Source organism: Arachis ipaensis, chromosome B02 (genome assembly GCF_000816755.2).
Source record: "Arachis ipaensis cultivar K30076 chromosome B02, Araip1.1, whole genome shotgun sequence".
Lineage (NCBI taxonomy): Eukaryota > Viridiplantae > Streptophyta > Magnoliopsida > Fabales > Fabaceae > Arachis > Arachis ipaensis.
This window is the reverse complement of record NC_029786.2, coordinates 102,932,292-102,936,729: the sequence shown is the minus strand read 5'-3', so window position 1 is coordinate 102,936,729 and position 4,438 is coordinate 102,932,292. Positions and strand designations below refer to the sequence as shown.

Below are 4,438 nucleotides of genomic sequence, written 5' to 3'. Positions count from 1 at the left end.
GAGTACAAAAAAAAGTACATATTTATCTTTAACAAAATAACTCTAATTAATTCTAGAAAATAAAAAATACTAACTATGATTGATTGGAATAATAACTAATTTAATTACTCACTATTAATTTACGACAATATTAATGAACAAAGTCCTAACTCTTAAAATTCAGAATATTAGTTTTATACATACATTTTATTATTCTATCTATTTATTATCATTTGATTAGTTTAATAGAAAAATAAAATAAAATTAATTTTCATTTTCTAACTATGTACAAAATTTGTATTCTTTTTCAATCCAAGGGTATCAAATTCTTAAATTTTAAGTTTATTTATTTTAATTTTTATTGATACCATTTTTTTAAATCAAATAAGTTAAAATTTTAAATTTTAATTAGTATGTAAAATTTTTGAAATATAGTTTAAAGTTATAAAATTTATAATTTAATATTTTTTATTAAAGTTAAATTTTATTCTAAATTAAAATTGAGAGTTACTTCACTAAACAAAATTTAAATTAACATATATAATAAGATAAATGAAATTTTTAGCGGCAATGTTAAATGTAACTTCTTTTTGGTAGTCCACTTACCCAATTTTCATGGTAACTCCCTCACACTTTTCTTTTTCCCAAATCCCCTGTTTGTTAGCTCCTCCAGTTGATTCAAGTTTGATAACATGCCGCCAACCCCTTTGCTAATAACATTTTCTTTGGTTTCTCTAAATCCGTAATTTCTTAGTTCCTATACTCAGATCAAGCCAACTAACCTTTCACTCAATCCGTTTCTGTTTAGGTTCTGAGTACGATCGCACTGGACATTTTGTGGAAGAGCAAGGGATCACGATTTGCAGTTCGAGTGCCATCAGTTCGAGTCGCCAAAGAAACAAGCAAAATCAATCCAAACCCAAATCGTAAAGAAGACTTCCGCTCACCGTCACTCTCTCTGGTAGTGTGCTCTGAATCTTACTTCTCTAAAACACTATCCGATGGATTTAAGTTTTCTCTTCTTGTCCTGTTGTTGGTGGAGATGAGTGCGTTGGCTTGGATTTGCATGTTTTATTCATTTATCCTTTTGATGGTATAGAGAATGAACTACTGGTACAAAGTATAATTTAAATGTATAAATATAAGTAGCTACTTAGTAGTATGTACTAATGTGATTAATTACATTCCTAATTAACCTTAGTTCTCTTTTATATGCTGAAATTCCTAAAATCAACATTATTATGGTAATGCTCATGGCCATAGCAAAGTAGCAAACAAGAGTTATTGTTTACATTCCTTAGCATTTCTTGTGTTTCTTACTTTTGAATCTGATTTTATGCATTTAGTTCTGTATATTCTAAATCACTTCAGAAGAAGAAGTTCCACCATTTAGATCACTATGGTAGCATCCATTCTTCAAACATGTAATTTTTTATATACTCAACTTTTTTAAGAGCCTAATCTTTGTGAATATTTCTTTTTATATGAGTGTTATTTTGTGATCATAATAATGTTAGTCAGTGTAGTTCAAACTATTTTCATGAGAGAGATTTTAGTTGGATGTATGAGGAAGAAGGAAGCTCCAAGAATGGTAAGAAGTATTTTATGTATTTACAGGGCAGATTGATCAATAAAAATGAGGTGGCAGTAAAAAAACTTCTTAAAAAATGTAAGGATACTTTATTTGATTTACTTCTTTCTTTCGTTATAGCACTAGACAGTAGTTGAGACTATTTGTTGACGATGATTCTTTCAATTATTAAAGCGTAGTTGTTGTTGTGTGATTGAAATTTGAAATTATTTAACAGAGAACAAGAAGAGAGAATTCATAATTGAAGTGGAGGCTATAGGTCATGTTAGAGATAAATATCTTGTGTGCCTGTTTGGAGGGAGTTAAACAGGTACTTATTTTTAGCAAAGCAAATCATTTTTAGCGTTTGTTTCAATGTTCAAGCTACTAATGGATTAGTATGTGAATAATGGTAACTTAGAGTAATGGATGCAAGTTGCCATGGAACAAGGAACACTTACCTGGGAGGTTCGCATGCTCGATAGTTACCTGGCAAGTTCAACTTTCTACTTTAAAATATTGACTTTGATAATTGCTAACACATTTCTATTTTTACTTTTAAATTCTTTGTCTCTAAATAGTTTTGATTGCAATATGATATCTTACTTACATGAAGCAATTGAATTGAAAGTTGTTTAACAGGATATAAGTCTAGCAATATATATATTGATTGATGACGAGTTTAATGAGATGTATGTTTTATGTTGTGAAAATGAAAACTCAGCCTTATTGGATATGCATTCTTACTTTTTTTTGTATATTCTAAATCACTTCAGAAGAAGAAGTTCCACCATTTAGATCACTATGGTAGCATCCATTCTTCAAACATGTAATTTTTTATATACTCAACTTTTTTAAGAGCCTAATCTTTATGAATATTTCTTTTTATATGAGTGTTATTTTGTGATCATAATAATGTTAGTCAGTGTAGTTCAAACTATTTCCATGAGAGAGATTTTAGTTCGATGTATGAGGAAGAAGGAAGCTCCAAGAATGGTAAGAAGTATTTTATGTATTTACAGGGCAGATTGATCAATAAAAATGAGGTGGCAGTAAAAAAACTTCTTAAAAAATGTAAGGATACTTTATTTGATTTACTTCTTTCTTTCGTTATAGCACTAGACAGTAGTTGAGACTATTTGTTGACGATGATTCTTTCAATTATTAAAGCGTAGTTGTTGTTGTGTGATTGAAATTTGAAATTATTTAACAGAGAACAAGAAGAGAGAATTCATAATTGAAGTGGAGGCTATAGGTCATGTTAGAGATAAATATCTTGTGTGCCTGTTTGGAGGGAGTTAAACAGGTACTTATTTTTAGCAAAGCAAATCATTTTTAGCGTTTGTTTCAATGTTCAAGCTACTAATGGATTAGTATGTGAATAATGGTAACTTAGAGTAATGGATGCATGTTGCCATGGAACAAGGAACACTTACCTGGGAGGTTCGCATGCTCGATAGTTACCTGGCAAGTTCAACTTTCTACTTTAAAATATTGACTTTGATAATTGCTAACACATTTCTATTTTTACTTTTAAATTCTTTGTCTCTAAATAGTTTTGATTGCAATATGATATCTTACTTACATGAAGCAATTGAATTGAAAGTTGTTTAACAGGATATAAGTCTAGCAATATATATATTGATTGATGACGAGTTTAATGAGATGTTTTATGTTGTGAAAATGAAAACTCAGCCTTATTGGATATGCATTCTTACTTTTTTTTTTAACTACGTTAAATTATTATTTTAAATAATGTCTTGGGACATTTTTTTCTTGAATTAAGAGATAACACAATCTTATTTGAATGTTTTTGCAGGTACTCCCATGAAGACGTTAAAGATCTAATAATGATGCATTCTGATACTTGATTTTGTAATAGTTTAAACTCATTTACTTCAGGATATTTGCTTTTCAACATTATTACTTAAATTTCACATTTTTATTACTAAGAATACTACTTATATGGATATGGCTACTTTTTTTAATTTTGTATGATATAATTTTGTAATATATATATATATTTTTAATTTATCTTTTATGATTAGCCACGGAAAAAATCGTAGCTAAATAACCCACCAACATTAGCCACAGATAAAATTGTGGCAAAAAAGCCCAGCCTGCTAATATTAGCCACAGAAAAAATTGTGGCGAAATTATACTTGTTGGTTATATGGTTATCATTTAGCCACGGTTTAGAGTGTGGCTAAAGTAGTGAAAACCGTGGCTAACAGGCCAAAAACCGTGGCTAACTGAAAATGCGTCGCCCTTGTTAGCCACGGATACCCATTCGTTGCTAACGCTTCATTGCCACGGTTTTTCTTGATTTTAGCCACGATTTTTTCCGTGGCTAATCACCGTGTTTCTGGTAGTGTAATGACCTCCTGGATTAAAATATTTTTACCTTACATCCCTACCTAATATTAAATGATCCTCAATTCAAGTCACCACATTGTTTGTCGTGTTAGAATTTTTTTTATTTGAAATATCCTTTATGATTGGCATCACGCTTAATTAATATACTTTTTATCCAAACAAATTGGCTTATCTCAGGATTTAACATAAATTTTTGACTTCCTTTCTTAATGCAGTAACTCAAATTCGAATATTCACTTTTAAATATGCCATCTTAAGTTATTATAATTTTCTTATTCAAATATGCATACCACATTTTTTTTTAATGGAGGCTAATTTACAGTAAAGTTAATATAATTAAAATATAATTAATGTTGCATTTCAGGATTTATTTGACTTCCTTTCTTAATGCAGTAACTCAAATTCGAATATTCACTTTTAAATATGCCATCTTAAGTTATTATAATTTTCTTATTCAAATATGCATACCACATTTTTTTTTAATGGAGGCTAATTTACAGAATTTACAGTAAA

At 29.2% G+C, this 4,438-nt stretch overlaps 2 long non-coding RNA genes across 3 annotated transcripts in view; both read left to right on the top strand.

The window, feature by feature from the left end:
• LOC107628570 overlaps positions 1-1,983 on the top strand; it is a 6,358-nt gene extending 4,375 nt beyond the window's left edge. The window contains exons 2-5 of one of the 2 annotated variants that reach the window (XR_001617837.2): positions 788-940; positions 1,597-1,648; positions 1,788-1,880; positions 1,971-1,983. This is a non-coding gene — a long non-coding RNA (uncharacterized LOC107628570). Of the gene's footprint in view, positions 1-664; positions 941-1,596; positions 1,649-1,787; positions 1,881-1,970 lie in introns of those variants that run through there. The other variant, XR_002358066.1, reaches the window with a different exon arrangement.
• LOC107628569 lies at positions 2,295-3,018 on the top strand. The gene is made up of 3 exons (XR_001617836.2): positions 2,295-2,623; positions 2,763-2,855; positions 2,946-3,018. It is a non-coding gene; the product is annotated as an uncharacterized LOC107628569 (long non-coding RNA).